The 25491-nt window shown below is 34.6% G+C and overlaps 1 long non-coding RNA gene across 1 annotated transcript in view; it reads right to left on the bottom strand.

Annotated features, from left to right (window-relative positions):
* LOC144317209 (uncharacterized) overlaps nt 1-25491 on the bottom strand; it is a 293885-nt gene that overhangs the window by 254724 nt on the left and 13670 nt on the right. The window contains exons 4-5 of the long non-coding RNA XR_013383151.1: nt 24574-25350; nt 23609-23766 (exon numbers count right to left, since the gene is read on the bottom strand). This is a non-coding gene — a long non-coding RNA (uncharacterized LOC144317209). The remainder of the gene's footprint in view (nt 1-23608; nt 23767-24573; nt 25351-25491) is intronic.

The following is a 25491-nucleotide window of genomic DNA, read 5'->3' as shown; positions in this document are numbered from 1 at the left end:
GAAATGAAACAGAAAAAATTACAATTTTAAGATGGCAGAAAGAAATGCACTGGACAAATAACTTAGAGGTCATCTTGAAATTGTGCTGTCCCAGTGAGCTCTATGTTAGCTGTACTTCCCAAATGCTGCCCCTAGGCACAGCCTATAAAATATTAGCAAATTTCCCTAGAGAATGTTTTACTAGTCCATATAAAAGTTGTCTCATTTTACTATGAACCCACATATGCCACATTACACAAGTGTAACTTTATGCCTTTAAAGTAACATTCATTTTATTATTCACTATTTGATTTGCTTACTATGTTAGTTACTTTTCATCATTTGAGAAATCAGGCAAGATGTAGGATTCTAATTAGAAAGGAGATATTTTATAAAATATATAGTGTTGCTCAGCACTGTCCAACATGGCTCTCTGCCATGATGAAAATACCTTAGCACTCCAGAGTTGCACTGTCTTATACCGTAGCCACTGATTGTTTGTGGCTATTGGTAGCCCTTGAAATATATCTAGTGGGACTAAGCAACTGGATTTTCAATTTTATTTAATTTTAATTCATTTAAATTTAAATATAAATAGACAAGTGGCTACTTTATCGGAATATATCACACAGCATAGCACAGGTCTAACTAATCTCAAAAGTATAAATTTTTCAAAGAATTTTCCCCATAGTAAAATGGAGAATAAATATGGAGGGAAAAGGCAATATTAATCTTCCAAATGGTTAGTCATATTGGGATTTTTGCAACTAAGCAACTATCTCTAACCTGACAATGGGATAAGTAAGATTATATTCTCTGATATAGAAAGCACTGGAATATTTTGTTCAGGATATAAAAATTCAGTGGCAGATTAGGAGATACCTTGCCACCAATTACTATCTTCTTTCTTCTTGCCACCAATTACTATCTTCTTTCTCTACAGTCTATAGCTAGGTTTGCAATATGTTTGGCAGTGTTCCTGCCACACATTCCACAGGCTAAAAATCAAATACTACCTTCATCCAAGTTCCATGAGTGAGAACAACCTATTTTTTTAAGAATATTAATCAAAAATCACTTGAAGAAGCTACTACCTGCAATTCCAAAAGAATTCCACAAAAAAAAAAAAAGTGTATTCTGTATCACAGGTTGATTATTAAAACATTCTATTCAAGTTTTGTAAATATACTTTAATACAGTAAAATTAAATATACTGCATAATTTAATATAATGTAATATATTGATATTCCTTTAGCATTATCATTTAATATTATCCTAAAATTTACTCTTGAAATTATAATCTATTTTCATCAATGTGACTACTTTTATATTGCTTAAAATGTCATATATGACAGATTTTGAGTGAATTTTAAGTATTAATATTTGGTTTAAAAATTACTTTTCTGGGCAGCTTGGGTGGCTCAGCAGTTTAGCGCCACCTTCAGCCCACGGCCTGATCCTGGAGACCCAAGATCGAGTCCCATGTCAGGCTCCCTGCATGGAGCCTGTTTCTCCCTCTGCCTGTGTCTCCGCCTCTCTCTCTCTCTCTCTCTCTCATGAATAAATAAATAAAACCTTTAAAAAAATTTACTTTTCTGATTATAAAATAAGTATTCTAAAACAGCAATGAGCCCAGATTTACACAACATGGATATTTTTTAGTACAAAGAAAATAATTATTACGTACATAAGTATATTCTGTTTAGGAACAGTAATTGGGAAGGGGAGTATTTATTTCACTTTATATTGTTTTATTTAGCAAACAAAAAAGTGAAAGTACTGTTTTTCTTTTCCAAAGAGTAGACTATATCCAATAGAAATTTTTAAATCCTCAAAATCAATAGTTTTAATATTGTAACTCCTCTTATACAATGAAATAATTATGTTTATTCAAGAGCTCAAAGGAAAAAAGACAAGTATAATGATTAAACTTCTCTGATTGGTTCCTTTAGATGTAGGAGATGTAACTTACAGTCACTTGAGTCAATCCCCTTTACCAGCCTAGCTTGCCCCTTAGGACATTATGAAGCGTCCTTCCTTTAAACAGACACCGGAGTCCCAAATAGAGGATTTACTGGGGCAAGGGAAGAAGGCTCCAACTAGCAAGGAGAATCAGTTTTGCAACTCCTTTTTTCTTTTTAATAAAGAAAAGCAATTATGTTTGCCAAGGATGTTATTCATTCATCCAGTCAGGCATCCAGTCAAGCATTATCAGAGTTAGGTATTTTCCCATTAGAGTTTGGCTATTCATTTAAATAGAAAACATCATTTCACTTATACCTTTATTGACCAAATAAGATTGGAGTACTTACTTTGAAATGAATCTTCACATTCCACGCACTTCTGAGTATTGGGGAAAGCAAGGAGAGAATATGAGCAACAAAACCATTCTTTTTCATAAATATATGATTGAAAATTCCTTCAGCTGTAAAAAAATACACTGAAAAACTTTTGATTTAAAAAAAACTGGAGCATGGATAAGTAGTGTCTTTGACTTAGTTCAATAAAAACATGAATGTTTCTTTCCTTTCTTTTTTTTTTTTGTTTTGTTTCTTTCCTTTCTTAATTCAGCACTGTGTATTATAAAGATTCACTTAAAAATTTATAACATTTGATATCATCTTTATGAATCTCTCCCAAGGAATAGTCCAAAAGATAAAGTTCTTATAAAGTTGTACACTACAAAGTTATTTAAAATAGTGAAGATTTAGGGATCCCTGGGTGGCTCAGCAGTTTGGTGCCTACCTTCAGCCCAGGGCATGGTCCTGAGGTCCTGGGGTCAAGTCCCACATTGGGCTCCTGCATGGAGTCTGCTTCTCCCTCTGCCTATGTCTCTGTCTCTCTCTCTCTCTCTCTCATGAATAAATAAAAATAAAAATCTAAAAAAAATAGTGAGGATTTGCAAACAACTTTCATACAACAATAGAGTACCAGGTGGGTACATTTTGGAATGTACTCCACATTTATATAAAGTATGTTTAACTGATGGTTATAAAGACCATGCACAAGCAAATATATTTATTAACACCATCTTCAGACCAAACTATATGAAAACTAAAGCAGTTAAAAGGTCATCAAATAAAAACTAGGAGGTAGAACTCAGGTAGTAAATTTCTAGAGAGATGGAAAGCTAAGCTCAGAGATTATTGATAGATAATAGGAAAAAACATTGATAATTAGATAAATGATAAATCACAGAGACAGAGATACATGTAAATATAGATACTATCATAAGTATTGTAAATGGAAATTGAAAAAGGAAGATGTGATATCATTTATATATTATAGTTATAATTGTATAAAATGAAATCAGCATACTGGGAAAACAGACTATAGGATAATAATGGTTGTAATAGGACAGATGGATTATTTTCATGCCATCAAAGTAATTTTTTTACAAAAGGGAAGAACTCTTTTCTCCCATTTACTTTGTCAGTTCAAGCCTTTTGGTTGCAACCTTTTTCTCATTGGCTATAAGTCCCAATAGAATCATAGGATAGACAAACTTTCCTTTGGAGAGGGGTTACTTACCTCCACTGGGTGATTAGAATCATGATCCTGATTTTTAAAATGAGAAAATGGATCCAGAGAAATTAAGTGCTTGTCTTAATTGCACTGAACCACCCCCCAGCACTTTCCCCATTTGTACCAAAATATTGGTGAGCAATGAAAAATTTTATAGGGGAAACTCGGGAAATTCTTGAAAATCATTTCAAAAATTAATCTAGGTTAGCCCTCCAGCTTTCTCAGTTTTGTTCTCCCCTTGACACCAATCACGGTTCTCTTCATTGCCTCACAAAGGGCCCCAACCCATTCTCGTCTGTTTAGCACAGAAATTCCTCTCTGCCCCTAAACCTCTAACCATAACTCTTTTTGATAAACAATAATCCATGCTCTTTAAATGTAGTTCAGTGACCAAGTACTCTACACAATTCTAGGCCTGCCAGCTAAGTAGCTTAATCAAAGTGCCTTTTTAAAAAATATATAATCCCCTTCCTAAGTTGAATGATGATATAGTTCATGTGATTTAAACAAGGCTTAATGACAGCCCCAAAAGTGGGCATATCTGAATCAACAGGTGACTGTTCCAAGATTGCAATTCACCTGAATTGCTCTATTCCTACCCTACCCCTGCTCTATCCTGCCAAGAATCCCTACCCCTGCTCTATCCTGCCAAGAATCACCATGGTAGGCCCCTTAACTATTAAGAATATACTGCAGGTGAATTAAGGCTAAGAAAGAGCTAAGAACTGCTGACTACATTTCAATCACACTGCAGTCATCAGAAATATATCATTTGATGCTTTTCTAAAGATACTGGGACTTGCTTCTTTTGTAACTCCCTAAATATGGATGACCATCCTCCCCCTAAAAAGTATATTCAACAATCTGCTTCATACTAACTTAATTCCTTTCAATGATGAACCCCTTTGAAGCCTCCTCTTTGCTGGGGACATTCTTAATCTAGTAGCCTCCCAATGCTCATCCCCAGCTGTCACCTTCACCCCAATGCCTCTCCTCTTGGAGAGTTGCAACTCCTCTTGGAATTTCTTCTTTTTAAAGTTCCCTTTACAAATCAAATTGTAATGACAATTGAATCCATCATGTTTTTGACAAGAATGTTGAAACAACTTAATTTCGGGAATGTTAGATATAAAATTAAAAAAATCAGAAAAATGTAAAATATATTTCTCCCTCATATAAAAAAATATTATTTGTACTCTAGGGAAAAGCTATTTTTTTGCAACTCAGTGGGATTTCTTCTTCCCAGAATATGTGTTTCTCTCTAAAGATCAGCATGAGATGTGATCTGATGTGAGTTACAGCTAGCTAAAAACTAATTAAAGAAATACTCAGGTAATGAAACTCTGGTCTGTCCTATAAGTACCTTGTGACAATCAAAAAAACTTGTATGATTCTGGACCTCACAGGTCCTCAAGTTTTCACTTGAAAATTCCTTTTCCAAAAAAAAAAACAAAAAAAAAAAAAAAAGAAAATTCCTTTTCCAGGATGCTTGGGTGGCTCAGTGGTTGAGTGTCTGTCTGCCTTAAGCTCAGGGCATGATCCTGGGGTCCTGGGATCAAGTCCTGAGTTAGGCTCCCCTAGGGAGCCTGCTTCTCCCTCTGCCTATGTCTCTGCCTCTCTCTCTGTGTCTCTCATGAATCAATAAATAAGATCTGTAGTAAAAAAAAAAAAAAAAAAAAAGATTTTTCCTGGAACAGCATTGAAGAGACCCCAGGTAAACAGGGTTTGTCAAAATCTACTAACCTCAGGATATTACATGGAGATTGTATTATTATACTTATTTTTAAATTTAAGTCCCTAATATTACCATTTTGTTCTGTCTTCATTCAAGTATTTTATAAGAAAAAAAGAAGTAACAATAAAAGAAAGGCAGGAATGAAGGGAGAGAGTGAGGAAGAAAGGGAAACAGTAGGGAGGGAAATGGGGAATAAAGAAAAGGAAGGTGAGAGGAAGCATGAAATTAAAAGAGAGAAAGTTAACTGAAGGTTATGTTTATTTGAATTCTGGTTTAATTAAGGATTTTACTACACTGAAGAAGACCTAGTCTTCTGGTCCTTTTTCATATGATAACATCAGATTAATAATTTAATTATAAACTAATAGGATTTGCAGCCTGGGGCTTCCTTGGGCAGTAGAGAAACTTCCAGAATGCTATTATTTCTTTTTTACTTCAAATAATTCAAGTATAACTCATGGGCTCATGAGGACTAAATCCCACATTAAGTTTTACATTCTATTTGTGTATCTAATCATTGTTAAGCTTCCCCTTGTCTGTGAGGAAAGATGACATCAGCCCTGGTCACCAGGAACTACAGCAAGGAGATAATTGAATGTGTCAACTACAGATTTCCTAAGATTTATCTAACCTTCAAGAATGTTGAAAACCCTAATGAAAATTGTGTTTCAATGCAAATATCTGCCTGAATCACCTTATGTAATTGCATGAAAAACACTCTCATGGGGTAGCAGAGCCAGATGTTTAGAGAAAACCTTTAGTATGATTTTATTTTACATTGTTAGAATGGTTTTCATCAAATTAGTGTTCAGAAATAGATGTTTCTGAAGATGAAGTGGCTTAGCCAGAGAGGGCAAGGAATCTAACTTCTAAAGTCAGTGCCTAACAATATTTTTCAGTGGAAGAAAGGTTTTCAAAAATATTGGGGAACTTGTTCAAATGAAGAATATCTTACAAATTTCAGAAAAGGAATAATCTTACATCTTATATTTCAGATTCAATATTTTTCTCACTAATACCGATGGGTGAGGTAGGTATCAGCAGTTATAGAATGTACCACAGAACAGATTTAAATATTTTTAAAGAAAATAGACCTGATTTTTCAGAGACATTCAGGAGAACTTTTAGTAAGTTAGCCCCTCCTCCACCACTCCTATCCTACCTGCCCAGAATATAATTACAGGTTCTGACTGTAGCAGTTAGTGATTCCTTCAATCATTTCATTTACTACAGCAGTTTAACTTTTTGGTGACTTGCTGCTGCCTGCTCTCCTTACTTCAGTCCAGGTCAACCTGCTTATTTCTATAAGATAGCAGTGTCCAGGGTTATATGAACAGATCCAGCTAATTAGATTTGTGTGCTGTTTTGCCATAGTTTATTGGAGGTGGAGCAGGAATGTGGGCAGTTAGTAATAAGTGGACCAGCTGTTTAGATTCTGTGCATCTTGTTCCCTGTACATCACTGGCTGTACTTTTAGACATTTATGCTACTGTGGGCAAATAAACAAAACAAGGAGCATCATATCCCCATTCTGCAAATTTGATTATTTTTATTAGTATCATGGATGTGGTGTGGAGAATAGAAAGGTTCAGCCTTAGTAGCTTGCTGTGTGACTTCGAGAAAGTGAACCTCTTTGTAAAATTCCAGCACCATCCTTCAAAATATTGAAGACTTCTTTATCTACTAACAGTATTATTATTCTGTTTTTCCGTTAAAAAATATGGTTTTAGAAGTTAGAACTCCAGAATAATTGTGCTTTTTTTTATATCCCAAAACATTTTACAAAAAATTGATTTAATATTAAAATTGAAGGTAGAAATAGAATTCTATTTATAGAAAGTTGTTTTGCAATCAACTTAATAGAAATTACTCCCACATCTGAAGTGAAATATGCTCGAAACAGAAGCATTACAATTTCACTAAGTATTAGAAATTGCTCTCTTAGAATTTCATATAATTTTTAGAAAGAAATATTTAGTAGAAACTAAGTGTATTTTTTATTATATAATCAGCAGGTGTTTCATTATAGAAAACTAGAAAATATAAGTAAGCAGTAAATGTATTTATACCAAACCTCATTTTTATCATTTGTAAACTCAGGATAATAATATGTATAACCCCAGGTTCTTGGGATTAAATAAGATGGATAGCAAGATAGATGGTAGATAGATAGATAGACAGACAGACATATAAAAAGCCCAGAATCCCACCACTGCTTATCTGGTGAAAGTCTGGAACAGGATCAGTCAATAATGATTTTTTTGATTTTACTAATCCTTTTTCTTTTGATCCAACTGCTTATCCAAGTTTATTTAAACAAGAAAAAAAATCAAGCACCAACTAAGCTTGTGGTTAAATAAATATTAGAGGATTGATTTTTAATTACTATTAATTAGAGGATTCTCTTCAATAAAAAAGGCATTTCTGAAATTCTTCTTCTCTTTATAACTCCTCAAGTAAAAGTTACTTGAGAGCTTAATTAAGTTCAGGATTAAAAAGGACTGTGATTAATTAATGTTTCTTAAATCATAGCACCTCAATTTAAGGAAAGATCTCAATCTCAAAGGCCCTTCCTTTGCATCCCTTCCCTTTTAGATCACTTCCTCATCTACCTGTCCTGCCCTACCTTTCCTGTCTGCTTGTCAAATATGAGAGGCAGCAGGTTGTTCAGGCCCTCAAAGTTTACATACTCCTCTCCAGGAGGAATGGGACTGATTTTTAAGGTTAGTTCATACTGTATAGTCCTCTGTTCTTTCTTCCAGAAATGAAGTATATTGTTACTTATAGCAATAAAAAAGAGAAAAGATGGTAGACTTAAGTTTCAAACCTTAATAACTATGAGAGTTGAGGCAATTTATTGATGATCCTAAGCAAGGATTTCTTTATTGCTAAAATGTAAATAAAATATACATTCTGGCTTATGGGGATTAAATTAAAGCATATGTGGAAAGACACACATTACTTTTCATTAATCCAAGAAAATTAGGTTAAAATTTAGTCAACTGCTCATAAGTCTTTTTTTCTTTTTGATATCCAATTTTATTGAGATATAATTTACATATATTTATTTTATATAGATAGACTGATGAGTTTTGATAAATGTATACATCTGTGTAGCAAATATTAACCACAGTCAAGATACAGAACATTTCCACCACATCCTAAAAGTTTCCTGGTGCCTCATTTACTGACAGTTGGTTTTACCAGTTCAAGTGTCAGGTCACCATTGCTCTGCTTCTCTTTAGATTAGGTTTGTTTCTTCTAGATTTTCAAATAAACTGAATATGTGCTCTTTTGTGTTTAGCTTCTTTTGCTTAGCATAATGCCTTTGAAATTCATCCATGATGTGTTTGTTAATCAATAGTTTCTTCCTTTTTATTGACAAATAATCTTCCATCATAGTATATACTGCAATTTCTTTCTCCTTTCGCCAGTCTATGAAACATGTATGGGACATAAACGAGACACGTACACACACACACACACACACACACACACACAATATGGGGATATTATGAGTAAGGGTGCTATTAACATTTATTTAAAGTTTTGTGTGAACATATAATTTCAATTTTCTAAGGGTAAATATGAGTAGCATTAGTGACTCATATGCTAAATGCACATTTTAAACTTATTAAAAACCTGCCAAACCATTTCCCAAAGTGGTTGCTCAATTTTATATTCCCACCAACAATGTATGAAACTTCTACTTGGTCTACACCCTTACCAACAGTTGATGGTGTCAGTCTTTTTGATTTTAGTCTTTTTAACTCTAGTGGGTATATAATGTTATCACAGTGTGATTTTAATTTGCATTTTCCGAATGGCTTTTCCAGTGTTAGTTCCTTTAATTTTTTTTTTAAAGATTTATTTGTTTATTTATTCATGAGAGGCAGAGAGAGAGAGAGAGAGAGGCGCAGAGACACAGGCAGAGGGAGAAGCAGGCTCCACGCAGGGAGCCCAAGGAGGGACTCAATCCCTGGTCTCCAGGATCACGCCCTGGACCGAAGGCAGCGTCAAACCGCTGAGCCACCCGGGCTGCCCTGTTAGCTCCTTTAATATATTTTCTTTACTGTAGCGCCTGTTCACATATTTTGCCACTTTTGATTAAGCAATTAGTTTTCTTATTACTGAGTTGTAATAATTCTTTATACATCCTGGATACAAGTTTTTGTCAAATACATATATAGTGAATATTTTCATCTAGTCTGTGATTTGGCCTTCTTATTTTCTTTATAAGAACAGAACTTAACAGTTTTGGTGAAGTCCAATTTATCAATTACTTTACAATTCACTGTTTTAAATGTTTGATGTAGGAAATCCTTACCTGTCCCAATTTTATTAGGATTTTTTCCCCTATGATTTTTTCTAGAAGTGTTATACCTTTAGGTCTATGATTCCCTTTTGGATTGATTTATATATATGATAAATACATATATCAAGTACACGTGTTTTCATGTGGCTATTCAGTTATTCCACCATTTGTTGAATAGACTATTTTTTCCCTATCCTATTACCTTGGCACTTTGTCAAAAACAAATTAATCCTTTGTGTGTAAGTCTATTTCTAGATTCTCCATTCTGTTCTGTTGCCTTATATGCCTATCCTTTTGCCAATACTCATAACAAGGTAGCTTAGTACTAAGTCTTGGAATGAAGTATTGTAAATCCTTGATCTTTGTTCTTCTTCAAAATTGTGTTGGCTGATCCAGATTATTGGCATTCTCATATAAAGTTTAGAATCAGCTTGCCAATTTCTATGCAAGAAAAAGAGAGCCTATTTGAAATTTTAATGGGGACTATACTGAACTTGGAGGAGGAATGAGTCTTCTACTTCCCTATTAATTTTCTATCTTCCTTTTTATTAAAAACCAAGAAAAGTGTGCTGAAACCTCCAACTCTGATTGTGTTTTGTTTATTTTTCCTTTCAAGTTTTGCTCTGAATATCTTGAAGCTCTGTTTTGTGGTTCATAGATATTTATGAATTATATGTCTTGAACTTACTCCTTTATCATTATGAAATTTCCCCCTCTATTTCTGGTAATAGTCTTTGTTCTAAAGTCCATTTGTTGGATATTAATATAGCTATTTCATCTTTCTTAGGAGTAGGGCTTGAGTAGTGCTATCTTTTTCAATCCTTTTACTTTAAATCTATTTGTCTTTATATTTAAGTATATTCCTTATAGAGCAAGTATAGACTTTTGGTTTCAGATCTAACATGTAAAGTGCTTGGAAGCCATCACTTCTGTCCTTAAAATAAGAAAAAAACTGAATTGAAAATCAACAATTTTTCCTGGACCCAACAGAGGTTGCATGACAACTAATTACCACTCCCAAATCTCAAGAATTAGGTGAGTTTAGAGATTCATAGCTAAGATCTGCTTACCTAGAGCATAGCCACTACAGCCATAAACTAGATAAGTGCTTAACTTATAATTTTGAAGAAATGCTGGAAGCTGAATGTGAGTTAACTTGACAGAGAGTCTCAGGGACTGTAGTTTTAGGGGAGGCCTCCAGACTTTTGTGAGTTATACCTCCAGGAATCCCACCAGTTCTTCTAGTGAAGACTTGAGAAAGATGACCTCTTGGCTATAGCAGAGAATGGAAAAAGTAATCATTGTGAAATAAATTCAGAACATTCTTAATAAGAAAGACCTATTCTCCAAGGAAAAGGACTTTATCAGAGACTCATACAACATGGAGGAAGAGAAAATTCCCCCACTCCAGCCTTGTCAAGTCTTTAATCACCAAAGTGTATGTGGGAGAAGGGAAGAAACACTTGTGAGGGTTACAGCCCAAGGATATAGCCTCGCTAAAAGACTAAGATTTAATCATAAGATTATAAATTATAGATGTGTCCCTCCCACACATCACTGCCTCAATATGGCTTCAATATAATTGGATTATAGCTAAAAGAGCTGGAAGACGCAGACTCTCTGAGGAGTAGAGAATTTAAAAGTCAATAGGGGAAACAAAAACAAGGACCCTAGAAGAATTTGAAGCCTCTGGCACCAAAAGATAAAGCAAACATTAAATACCACTCAACTCCTAGCCAGGTTAACATAAAATCTCACAATAAAAGTCTATTTACTTTAATTGCCATTCCTGACACATCACACGTTATTTCAACACAAAATTTTTAAGACATACTCAAAGCCAAGATAAAACACAGTATGAGAGACAAAGCAAGAAGCAGAATCAGACTCAGATATGATACCAGTATTAGAATGATTAGACAATGGATTTAAAATAACTATGATTAAAATGATAAGAACAAATGTAGTTTCTGTTTGTTTTTACCCATCTAATAATCTCTCTCTTTTAATCAGACCAGTTAAACCACTTATATTTAATGTAATTATTGTTATGGTTGAATTTAAATCCACCAACTTGGGGTGCCTGGGTGATTCAGTTGGTTAAGCATCTGCCTTCCATTCAGGTCATGATCCCAGGGTTCTGGGATGGAGTCCTACATAAGGCTCCCTGCTCACTGGGGAGTCTGCTGCTCCCTCTGCCCCTCCCACCCTCTGCTTGTGCACTCTTTCTCTCAAATGAATAAATAAAATCTTTTTTTAAAAATACACTGTCTTGCTATTTGTTTCTATTTTTGTTGTTGTTGTTGTTATTTGTTTCCCAGGATTTCTTTTTCCTTTAGTGGCTGTGGTTCTCGGTCATGTCCCTTTAAGGAATGAAGAGGTTAGACCAGAGAAAGAGTGGTGGGCAGCAAAGCAAAATTTTATTGAGTGATAGTGTAGAGCTCCTGAAGAGAGAGGGGACCTGAGAGGTTCCCTATTAGGGTTTCTAAATCTAGGAGGTTTTATGAGATTATTGGTAGACTGTTTTAATCTGATTATCCCTTCAGATTATCTGTCACCAATAACTTTTTTGTCATCTCATACTCATCTACCCATAAAATGGTTGTTTATCTGGGAAGGGGTGGAGGGATCCTTTCAGGGTGGTGTAGAATAACAGGGTGAAGTCTTTTTCCTTTTAAAGGTAGTTTGCTCTTAGGAAGGGACCTCTTGCCCTTGCCTTTCTTTTGGATTATCTTCCATTATTTTTCCTTTTTTTGGATTTATTAATTTTTCCATGCTATCTTCTGTATTACCTTACCAGTCACATCTTTTATTTTTTAATTACTTCATAGTTTATAATATGTACCTTTAACAGTATATTTTCAAGTAATATCATGTTGCTGATAAATGTAAGGACTATATAACATAGAATAGTATACTTCCATTTTCCTATCTTCTTTTATGCTATTGTTACATTTTACTTCTACATATGTTCGAAACCTCTCACCACATTGCTATAAACTTTATTAAGCAGTCAATTATGTTCTAAAGAAATGCTTTAAACTCGATAAAAATACTTTTCCTATTTACTTACATATTTAACATTAAAGAGAGTACTCTTTACTCTTTTATGTAGATGCAAGTTTCCATGTGGGGTCCTTTCCTTCCATCTGAAAAACTTCCTACAACACTTCTTGTAGTGCACATGCCCCAGCGATAAACTCCACCAGCTTCAGTGTCTTAGAAAACCCCCTTCATCTCCATGTTTATTTATGTATTTTTAATGATTTTATTATTAAGTAATTTCTACACCTGACGTGGGGCTCAAATTTACAATTCTGAGATCAAGAGTCCCATGCTCTACTGACTGAGCCCAACCAGGTGCCCTCCATGTTTAAAAGATATCTTCATTGGATACTTTTTCTTTCAGCATACTAGAGATGTTTTTCTATTATCTTCTGAAAATACAGTTGAGATCATCCTTAATTATTTTTCTCCTGTTTTTTTTTTCTTTGATGGTTTTTAAAGTTTTCTCTTGATCACTAGTTTTCAGCAGTTTGATTATGATGTGCTCTGGTACGGTTTTCCTTGTGTTTATCTGGCTTCAGATTCTTCCCACTTTTCTTCAGATCCTACTGCCTGGGATCTAAATATTCTTTATTACTTTTTTCAGTCTTTTTATTTTTGTGCCCTTCATTTTGTATATAGTTTCTATTTTGGGGGGGGTTGATATCATTATCATCTGCAGTATCTAATGTTCTATGAATCTTAGCCAGTGAATCTCACTTCTGAATTTATTATTTTTTTCACAGGTGTTCCCATTCCATTTCTGTCTTTCTTATCTTTTCTATTTCTTTCCCATTATTAATTTGCATTAAATTCTTTTTTTTTAAAGATTTTATTTATTTATTCATGAGAGAGACAGAGAAAGACAGAGAGAGAGGCAGAGACACAGGCAGAGGGAGAAGCAGTTTCCATGCAGGGAACCTGAGGTGGGACTTGATCCCGTGTCTCCAGGATCATGCCCTGAGCTGAAGGCGGCGCTAAACCACTGAGCCACCCAGGCTGCCCTGCATTAAATTCTTAAACTACTTACAAGATCCATTTAAAAGTCTTTGGCTCCTAATTCCATTATCTCTGTAAACTTTTTTTTTTTTTTTTTCCTTTTCCTGGTTACAGATCACCCTACTCTGGGTTACATATGGTAGTTTTTGATTGGATGATGGGCATCATGATAATGGCAATGCATATCTGGATTTTGTCATCCTTTTTTTTATTTTTAAGAAGATTGATATTTGCTCTAGAAAGCAGTTTAGTTATTTGTGCATTACTTGATCCTTTAAGACTTGTTTTTATTCTTTGTTAGGGTGAGTCAAGAGTAGTCCTTATTCTAGATGTAGTTTAACCTTTCTACTAATGGCATGACCTTTCAAAGTTGCCTATGATTTCACAGCGATCAATAAAGTCTGTTCTGGTTACCAGAGCTCAAAACTGCTCTATCATTATTCAGTTTATAGTTTTCTCGTTGTTCTTTGTCCCACCTTGTAGAGTTTCACCATATATGTGCACATTTTAGGATTCAGCAAAAGTTCAAGTGAACACCTAAATAGATTTAAGAGTTTGTTGTTGTTGTTGTTGTTGTTGTTGTTGTTTTTGCTTGGATTATTTCTTTTCAGAACTCTGCTTTACAACTTCCAGGTAATGCAGCCCCACTGAATTCTATTATTGGTCTCCTCAACTCAATAAGACTAATCTGTTGTGCTTGAGATTCCAAGCGCATATACCACATTCCAAAATGTGCCTCCAGGCAGAAGGCCAGGGTAAATGTAGGGTAGGATTTATTTCACTTGTTTCTTTTCTCTTAGAAATCACATTTTTACACTGCCTGTGGCTCAATGTTTAATGACAGTAGTTTCATATATTTTACCCTGTTTTTTAGCTGTTTATAGAAGAAGGAGAAGTCTGTTTTCTCTTAGCATATTCAGAAACAGGATCTAATAAGCTATTTTGCCTGATTTTTTTCACTGATGTAGTATAATGGTATAACAGTAGTAATAATTAATAATAATATACATACAATGAGTCAGGTACTATAAGAGCCTTTTAAAAATATCTCATTTGGTCATCATAAAAATACTACAAAGGAAACATTATCAACACTTTGTGAATGTGGAAAAGGAACCTGAAGGATAGAAAGAAATATCTCAACTTGGGCATCTGGGTGGCTCAGTTAGTTAAGGTCCAACTCTTGATTTCAGCTCAGGTCATGGCCTTAGGGTTATGAGACTGAGCCCCATGGCAGGCTTCTCTTTCCCTCTCCCTCTCCTTCTGCTCCTCCCCCATTCGCTCGCTCTCTCTAATATAAATAAATATTTTTTAAAAAGAACTCAACATCACATAACAAAGTGACAAATTACAACTCAGACAAATCCATATTTGCCTTATTCCATAGTCTCAACTGTTACACACATCACCATCCTGCCCTTTAACTGACTTGGTGCTGTCATCTCTATAGGCTTTTCTTTTTTGTATCAACATGGAGATCACATGGCATGGTTTGTTTAATAGATTTCATGATTAACTTCCTGAAATAAGAACGGCTTAGAGTAGCAGGGGAGTGGGCTGAAGGGAGAGAAACAGGAATATCAATCACTCTTCTATTAAAGTCCTAGGGGGGAAGACAGGTCTTAAATTTGGACTGGGAGAAGCTATACAGTTCAATCATAAACTGCTTATGTGGCTTTTATAAAAATAAGTGTCTATGGAAAGAATCATGAAGCCTAAAAAGAATATTTAAACATCTGGAACAAAGCTCCATTTCTCTATCTTAAGAAAAGCTCTACCCCAAGACAACATTTCAATCTAAAATTGTGGGGACTTTGGGCATTGAAAGGAAATAGAATATCAGCAATTCCATGTCTGATTTTTTGAATGAATTATCTGCTATATGAAGATATTTAGTCATAGGAGGTCAGCTGGTGCTAAAGCAATCAATGCAATTGTCATTATCAATGGATAACTAGAATCTGACAACAGTAATATGACATCCTAGGAGCGTAAAAATCCATTTCCTAAGGAAGTAAGAGTCAACACATATACACAAAATGTGCTGTTTTTTAGATTATTCTATTCTCCCAACTGTATAAACATAATCACCTGAAATTGCAGACTCTAAACTTTTTGTCCTTGATAATAATGTTTGAAGCAGAAATGATGCAAACACATTTTCAGAGGGTACATTAGCATGGAGATGTAAAGCCAATGACAGCATAAGGAGAAGGTTTAACTCTCCAACTATTGAGCAGTAAATGCAATGAACCCTTACATTGCATACTTTTAAACAATTTTATTTATTTATTTATTTATTTATTTATTTATTTATTTATTTATTTATTTATTTATTTAATTTTGGGGCTGGATTTCCAACAAGATGAACTTTTTAAAGAAACCTCATTATTAGTACATGATAAGCTTAAAATTATATGCCACCCTTAATTAAAGTTGGAAGGAAAAGCAGCTTTTTGTTTTTTTCCAAAATTCTGTAGGATGAACTTATAACTTATTCTTTTCCTATCCAATTTTTCAGATGCATCTGAGGAAGAGGAGATGGTAATATAAATAACAAAAAAAGACATAGTTAAAATAGTAGGTGAGTACATTTTCCCTTAAAGTCATCTTCATAACTTTTGATACACTAATATGTCCACGATAAACTACTCCTGAAACTATTCTAGAGTATAATTCAAATACTACTTCTAAGTACAAGTTAGTACCTGCCTTCTAATTGTCATAATAGAGAATCTAGTTCATTCACTTTGATAGTATCTCAGATAAGTAACCAGAGGCACTAAATGATCAGTCTTATATAACCATATATAAATAAACCATGTAATTTTCTCATATGACTATTCTTAATGAGTTCATATTAATTCATGTACATTTTATGTTTAAAATATATATTTTTTGCATACAGTAGAACACAAAGATTACCTCTATGCAATGACCTACTTGCTTAGGACCAAGTTTTAGAACAGAGGACTGACATTTCTCAGTGTTTAAATATTTTCCATGTTTCTCTCTTACAACATTAGGTATCTCCATTAGGAAAAATAGCATTTTACAGGAATCATAGGACAGTAAGCAAAATTTCATCATCCTTAAAGTGACCCATGTACTAAGAAAAATGGATAAGAAAATATTTCCCTGTTTCCATGACACACGAGGAAAGGAGTAAGTGCATTTGATGTCTGTTGCAGAATACAGGAGAACTTTTCCTTTAGAAACAGTGACATCTTTGACACCCAGAATTGATAACTGAGAGTGAGTCTTTCCCATCCGTGCCACTGGCTCCCTCTGTTCTTTCAGGGCAGTCATCGTGGCTCTTCATTTCTCAAATTTAAATGAAAACACAACTGATGGTGACCTATTCTAGGCATGCTACTATTAAGTGTTTTCTGTTAAACAAAATTGGATGGCCTATGTAACAATTAAAAACTGCTCATAAAATACTATCAACTAGTTTTCAAAACCTGAAATAAGCAGACATGGTCGGGAAAAAGAACAACATTTAAACCAAAGTGGTGAGACAATAAAATTGCATTTTAAGTCAGCTTTTCATCATTTTTTAGAGATGTTCAATGTAATTTCCTTTGGGGATCAATTAAATTGATACTACCATATTCTCATGGAGACAATTGTTTCTAGGATCTTAGGTGAGAACACCCACCATTAACTCCTACAACCTACTTTACAATCTAATAGCTGCCTTCAGATCTACTCAGTAAGTCCCATCAAAGAAGGTAATACTCAGAATGGGGCTGATTTAAAAGTCTGGCTCGCTGGAGACGTAGATACTCTGATACTCTGACCCTCCTAGTTTTTAAGAGGCTGTTCCAAAGGATTTTATTAACTACAAAGTCAGTGAAGAATAAATGGATAATTTGTAGGGAAAGGTAGGGAAAATAAGGTCATTTCCAACCCTAGCTAGGAGGAACTTCAGGATACTTTCATCCTGCCTCACATTTGACTAGTGGAGACCCTGAACTGAGGTCACTGAGTGAATCCCTAACTTTAGCGACAGGGCTGACCCATACAAATATTCTGACTCCCACTTACACATGCTCCCTGCTGATGTTCTTGGAAGCAATGAAAGAGTCCTCAACAACAACAAAAAGGAGTTGTTCAAAAAAAAGTCTTTTGTAATGACTTAAATTTCCAAAAATTCCATGTGAGCATTATAACCTTTCATTTAGCCCCACATTTCTGTTTAGCTCGTCTACTAAATGTATAATAGGAAAATAATTTAACTGAAAGAAAACAAAGATAAAGACTTGCTGCTATAATGGATTACCAACATGAATTTTCTGGAGACATGAACTTTTGCATTGTAGGAGTCTCACTTGCATCAAAAACAGGTATCAGATCAAATGCTTTCACTTTAACAATATAACCAAGAGATTTTCCATTTTATCTTAATCATCTACTTAAGATCGTATCACACACACACACACACACACACACAAAGGTAATTATTTTTATGAAAGGTCCTTAATATAAAAATATATAATTTAATGTTTCACTGACCCAAAAGTATCAAAGCAAATAACTAAAGAAAAGATTTTTAAAAATTCTAAGTTAAGAATAAAGAAATCATGCCACTTGAGAAGCTGAAGTTAGTTTTAACTGCTAGGATTTAGTATTAGGAAACTTTTCATAAGAAAATTGATATCTCAACTGGTAATTTCCAATTGAAATTAAAATACTACAGCTGGAAAAATATACATATTGAATTCATAAAATTCCCAGGAAAACAAGAAAGGAAGTCCTCTTACTTGAAGTAAATGTGGAAAAGACATTAGGTACTGTCATAATCTAAACTGAAGCCTGATATCTTTGCCCTATTATTAATGTGGAAATAATGACTTAACAGGTAAAAACAATTACACAAGAGCAGTCTCCAGCTTATAAAACACTAGAAACTAAGCATCCAAAAGAAGCCTTAAAAAATAAAAATCAATAATAATATTAGTACTAAGTTGGCGACATTTGCTGTGTGTGCATATATATGTGTGTATGTGTATATACATATATGTATATATATTATTCCAGTATGAAAGTGGAAGTAACAGTTTATTTTTTAAAGTTTTTATTTAGGGGATCCCTGGATGGCTCAGCGGTTTAATGTCTGCCTTCAGCCAGGGCATGGTCCTGGAGTCCTGGGATCAAGTCCCACATCAGGCTCCCCGCATGGAGTCTCCCTCTCTCTCTGCCTATGCCTCTGTCTTTCTGTGTGTGTGTAAAAAAATACTAATAATAAATAAAATTAAGTTAAAAATAAATAAATGTTTTTAATTTAAATTCTCATTAGTTAACATACCGTATAATATTAATTTCAGGTATATAATACAGTGATTCAAAATAGAAGTAACAGTTTAAAACAAGCATCAAGAGAAAGTAAATGTCTCTTTGAACAGTAAGAACTTCTTGATACCTAAGATAGAATGATCAGGCCAATGATTGCGTAACCATAAAATATGTGGAATATATTTTTCATTAATATATTATGGAAGCTTAGAAGCTTGGATGACAAAGTTATTTTTTTCTTAACTCCTATTTTTTATTATATATCTCTCAGGAGTCAGGAAAAGTAATTTTTTAATCTTTATAAAAATATCTTGAATTCTCTGAAGTAGGAAGACATCAAAAAGGAAATATTAGTAGTTTACAAATATGTGAATATTATTTAATAAACCTAGTTTGCAAACGAGGAAAAAAATAGGAAAAGAAAACCACATATCTTGGATGATCTCTTTACCAAACCTCTGAGAGACAATGGAAGAAAAAAATTGGGAAAAAAGAAAAATTTGCAGAACCTGAGTCATGAAGCTGAATTTCAGTTTTAAGGTTTTTTTTTTCTTTTCCTCTAATAAAAAGAATTTGTTTGTATTTTACACAAATGTTTTATAAATAAGACTACCTAATTCAACTTTTACATAGTCTTCTCATGCTCTATTGTTATCCTCCCAGCCACCAAGCTATGGGTTAGCTATAATATAGTTTTCAGTTTTACATTTAATTTTGTTGAATTCTTTTAATCTGATTTTCATTTTTGTAAAACAAAGCATCAATATGATTCTGTAAAGATCTTTGTAAAACAAAGCATCAAATCATCAATATGATTGTCTCTTTTCTCCACGAAAGCGTATCTCATCATGTTGGTAGTGGAACTGTTCAACAGGAGCATCCTTGACTTTGGGGGTGAGATTCTCCAGGAGGAGACAGTCATTTAGTAGTGTCTCATGGTAAGAATTATGGCCTTCATGTCATCACCCAAATATCAATCTCCTCCAACTAGGCTGGGAATTCTAAAAGGAAAATCATTTAACTTCTTTCTATTCTTTAGTTAGTAGGTATTCAAAAGATGTTTGTTGAGTAGTTATATCTTTATTTTTCTACCTAATATGGCTCTGATTACTTGACTATAAAAAAAAAATCCAAAGCACTTATCAGTTGCCTAATCTTTCCTAGCCATTCTTTTCTATCACACACCACCTGTGAAGAATTGAAAGCTGACATATCCATTTGATTGTCAAGACTTACTATACTCCACCAACCTATTTGACCAAAAATTTTGGCTCATCTCATTTTTGTTACAAGCAGTATCCTAAAAGACTTCTCTACCCACAAAGAAGCTGGTAGAAATATTGTTGGGAGGATTCTTCCTGAGGAAGCTGGATCAGAATTTCTCCAAGAAGCTTAAGGTTTCAGGGGACCAAACAAAATTTAAAAATTCCCATGTCTAACAGTTCACAGATAGGTATGGAAAAACAAGTTATCCCAACAGGAAGGAGCCAAGAGATCCAGGGCTGAACTGTCTAAGAGGAGATCTGAGCAAAACAAAAGTAAACCCAGGTTTTATTGGTCCCAGAAGCCCCTTATCAGCATCTATCGTTACAGTTTCTGTCCCATGCATATTCAAAATGCCTGTGCAGAATGAGACCCTTCTGCTAATCTCATCTTAAGAACAAAATTATATGCCTCCTTCTGTGTCTTAGAAAATGGCTTATTTCTGGATGTATACAGTAAATGTTGGGTAACTTAAAGGCATTTACATAGGATTACTTTTTTTTTTTACTGAATAATTGGGATGATCGTCTTTATGACAAAATATTTTAAAAGGAATATCTTTAGTAAAAGGAACATGGCATACTTAATAAGCCCATATATTAAAGATGGATCTGCTATATAGGTGATGAGATCATGTAGGCAATTGAGTATGCACCAGAATCTATGTTTCTAAGGTTGCATCATAACACAGACTTATCATGAATTTCCTATTTCTGAGAAATTTGTGAAACTGATATTTTTGGGTCTGATAGACCTGAGTTTTTAAATTTATTCAGCCTCTTAATTACCTCTGAGATCTTGAACAGTATGAACTCACTTTACTGATCTGGAAAAAGAAAATAATACCCATCTGAGAGGGTTGTTATAAAAATTAAAGGAGGAAGGGGGTTAAAAAAAGCCATTTGCCAAAAATATATGTAGTATATTTAAACAAATATATATAGTATGATTTTTCTCCTTTTTCCTTCCTCCCTCCTTCCCTCTCTCTCTTCCTTTTGCCCTTCCCCCTTTATTGAAAGCAAGCAAAAATCAAAACAAAAGCCTATATGAAACTAGATACAATAAGGATTGTGAGGGCTTCAGTGAGTTGTAAGTGAGCTGGTTTGTCTAAGGACTTGGACCTTTGCTTTCTTGCCTGGGATATAGAAACAGAGACTGGAAAAGAATATGAATGTTTGGGTGTACATTGAACAGGAGGACATGGACAGTACTTTTGAGAACCTCTCCTATGTCATTAATTTTCTTGCCCCTGGATAACTCCCCTCAGTTTACAAATACCCTTCTCATGAATTGCAGATCTCTTATATCCAAATGCCTTCTTCTAGCATCCCCACTTGGATAGCTAATAGGTATTGATGACTTAACATGACTAAAATCTAACCCCTGGTGCACCCCTAAAATCTTGCTCCTCTACAGTTTATGTCATCTCAAGGAATGACAATTCCAACATTGATATGTTGATCAAGATGAGACCTTCTTGACTCCTCTCTTGCTCTCATTCCTTTCATCTAATCCATAAGTAAGTCTTGTTGGCTCCACCTTCCAAATATATCCAGAATCTGACCACTTCTCACTGCCTCCATTGCTACCATACTGACCTACATTGTCATCATCTCTCTCTTACTTTGGTAACTTCCTTTCCAGTTCCCTAACTTCCTGGAAGGTATTGTCCAAAAGCCAGAGGGATCCTTTTTTTTTAATATTTTGTTTATTTATTCACAAGAGACAGAGAGAGACAGACAGACAGACAGACAGAAACATAGGCAGAGGGAGGAGAAGCAGGCTCCATGCAGGGAGCTCGAGGTGGGACTTGATCCTGGAACTCCAGGATCACACCTTGAGCCAAAGGCAGAAGCTCAACCACTTCGCCACCCAGGTGTCCCCAGAGGGATCCTTTTTAAATGTGGTTTCTTTGAAACCCTTTAGAAACTTCCCATAGCACTTAAAGTCAAAGTCTTTATCAAGGACCCACATTATATGGCCTCATTTTGCATACACACACACACACACACACACACTCCATGTTTCCTATACTCCTTCCTTTGATTTTTCTCCCTATAATTATATAATTTTCATATTTACTCTGTTTAGTATCTCTCTCCCCCCCTTCTAAAATACACAAGAATATAAACTCTGCAGGGCCAGGAATGTTTATCTGCTCTATTCACCAACATACACTTTCTGTTTTTCTGCTTAAAATGGTGCCTGGCACACAGCAGATGCTCAACAATATGTGTCAAATTAATGAATAAATAAATCAATTTGATGTTATGAGAACTCTACTTATTTGCATATCTGAGAGACCTGGTCATACAAAGCAATAACACTTTCTTATCGCCACATCCCAGATGAAACTTTACAAAATGAAAGTATTGCTGACCAATTAAACTATATCATGTCTTGGTGCTTCCAAAAGTTTTTCTTATCAAGGACAATTAGCCAAGCATTTGATTCCTTCCTAGACTGGAGAAGACAAAGCAAATACTTGGAGTGTGGATATAAACAGAATTGGATGCCCTAGGTTGCCCTGGAACTCTTAGTCCACTCTCTCCATTGCCTCTAAGCTAGAATGCCTCAGCCCTCATCAGATCTGTTAGAGGTTCTTTCCCTTCACCTACTTTTCCTTCAATGATTCCTTATATCATTTATATGCACTTTATCTTCCAATTGGGTAGGCCCACAGCATCAGAGTTCACTGGATAAAATAACAGTAATGGGTGGCAGTAGTAGAAGCAACTTGATGCATATTCAGCATTTGTGCCAAGCACCAAGATATATATTTTGCCCACATTATGTCATTTGGTGTTCACAATAGCACTGAAAGGGAAGTACTGTCATCACCCTCATTTCGCAGAGGAGAAAACTGATGCTTAGGTTAGGTGAAATAACTCTTCATCTCAAACAGTAAATGACAGACTTGGAATTCTGTAAATTCTCTTAACTATCAGTGAATACAAATTACCTTCAGATATATTAAAAATATTAATTTCCAGGGCATATCCCTAGAGGCTGCCATTCATCAGGATCTGGGTGGAGCTGAGAATCTGTGTTTTTAACAAGTGCTCCAGGCAATTCTTTTTATAAGTCTGGGTAAGACTATATTAATTATTCTGCCTCTCAGTCAGGCAGTCTGATAATTACAAATTGAAAATGACAAACAGAACAGCTGATATATAGAGTGCTCTCCACTGTACTCTCCCCTGCCAATCAAGATGGAAGCCCTTGTCAGCTGATACAACTGGCTGTCACAGATGCGTGTTTGTTGTATTTAAATTTCATTTGTTTTCTATATGAACAATAGCCAACAAGTTTTTCTAGTACATTTCACTCCCTCCTATTAGGTCTTTACTAATGTGATACTCAAAGCTGTAACTGAAAAGAAAGAAAAGGATTCTAAATTAGTTAAATTTTAAATATAAGTTGTTTACAGCATGTGTGTTTTTTCTTACCTTCTTTGTATATGCACCTTCTCCTCCCTCACTGAGCATCAGGCAGTGAGATGCCTGTAGGGCTGTAGCTCCCAGCACCAAGCTACAGAAGATGAAGCATCCAGAGAAAGGCTGATGAAAGGTTGGTGGCTTTCACACTGACTCAGTTCCTTTCCTTACTGTGGAGACAAATAAAGAAATTGGCAAAATATACAACTAACTGTATGAACACATGGTACTAATTGTATACAAACATTTTCAAAATAATGGTCAAAGAAGAAAGCAATCTTGTGTGTTAAAAATACCACAAACTTTTAAGCCGGTGGGAGTGAAGAGCAAATCCCACTACTTCTTGTTTGATAAAACCTCAGAATCTTCAATGACAAGAAACACCATTGTAATAAAGTACATTCGTGGAAAATATTTTGAAACTAATTGTTGGATTAGACAGATTCTGGGGTTAAAATAGGGTTTATGACAAAGGATGAACTCATAGTTAATCAGCTTTCTCACTTAAGGCTCTTCTCATATGTTCTAATGACTTGTATTCTAATCTCTAAAAAAAGAAATCAATTTAACCTCATTTTGCTCTTTGTCTTCTAAGAGGTAAGATCTGTCTCCAGATAGCAATTACACATTAATGAGATGAATTATGAAATGTTTCTCCTATTAATAATCATGCAGATCCACTGTCAATTCTACAAACTAACCATATACCAACTTTTTAGTATGTTCTAATCAAAAATCTTCACATACACACACACACAATTCATGATTAACAGAAGTAGTATTTTTTTCCATATTATTCTTTCTTTACAAACCACATTATTTAGTCTCTTGAACAATGGGCTATAAAATGAGGTTCCTTTAGTTCTTATCTTGGCTACCCAATCCCTTGGCCTTGATTTTATATTTGACAAGCTGCCTACCCACTCTGTATCTCAATTCCCATTGATAAAATAAGAAAAGCGTCGCATACAACTCACCAGGTAACTGAGAAGAGTTTCCAATAAAGAACTTCAAGGAGTTTCCAACACTCATATTTGCATGGGTTCTTATCAAGGCATAGCACTAGGTTGAGCCCAAGGATTCAATTTCAAAAGAGGAACAGAGCATTAGCAGGGTAGGGCTGTAAGCTCCATCTTTGTAAAGGCCTATGTGAGTTGAAAGTTACCTTAGTCTCAAAAGCCTTAATACACACACTCGAAACACTATGTGTCTAGATCAAGAGAGTCATAATACAATACTATAAAAGAAAAAGAATTCAAAATTAGCAAAGAATTTCTTGAAAATCTGGAGATAGTATTATGGTATCACATGTAAACTTATACATATGTAAATTGTAACAAGCATAATGAGGAAAGGAAATGCTACTGAATAAACAAAAATGCAGATAATTACTTTGATAAATGGAGTATAATATTATTATAATCTACTTGATGAAATCAATGATTAAAAATGTTTACTAACAATTCTTAATATTTTGGTTTCCTTCATTCTTCCATTTAATTCATACTATTGAACACGTACCATTTGCTAACTGTAGGGAAACAACTGTAATGTGGAGTTGATGTCCCTACCTTAATGGAATGTACTTGCTAGTAAAAGGAAGAGCTCACTTGGGGTGTCTGGGTGGCTCAGTGGTTGAGTATCTGCCTTCGGCTCAAGTCCTGATCCTGGGGTCCTCCCCACAGGGAGCCTGCTTCTCCCTCTGCCTATGTCTCTGCCTCTCTCCATGTCTCTCATGAATGAATAAATAAAATCTTAGGAAAAAAAAAAAAGAACTCATTTTAGAATCTGCTAAAAAATATATTAAATAAAACCATAAATAAACAGTTTCTACCCTTATTTATAGGTATTCTAAAAGATGACACATTAACATACAATACTTTCCTAATACCTAC

Source organism: Canis aureus, chromosome 7 (assembly GCF_053574225.1).
Source record: "Canis aureus isolate CA01 chromosome 7, VMU_Caureus_v.1.0, whole genome shotgun sequence".
Lineage (NCBI taxonomy): Eukaryota > Metazoa > Chordata > Mammalia > Carnivora > Canidae > Canis > Canis aureus.
Note: the sequence above shows the minus strand (reverse complement) of the source record. Positions and strands in the feature narration are given on the sequence as shown.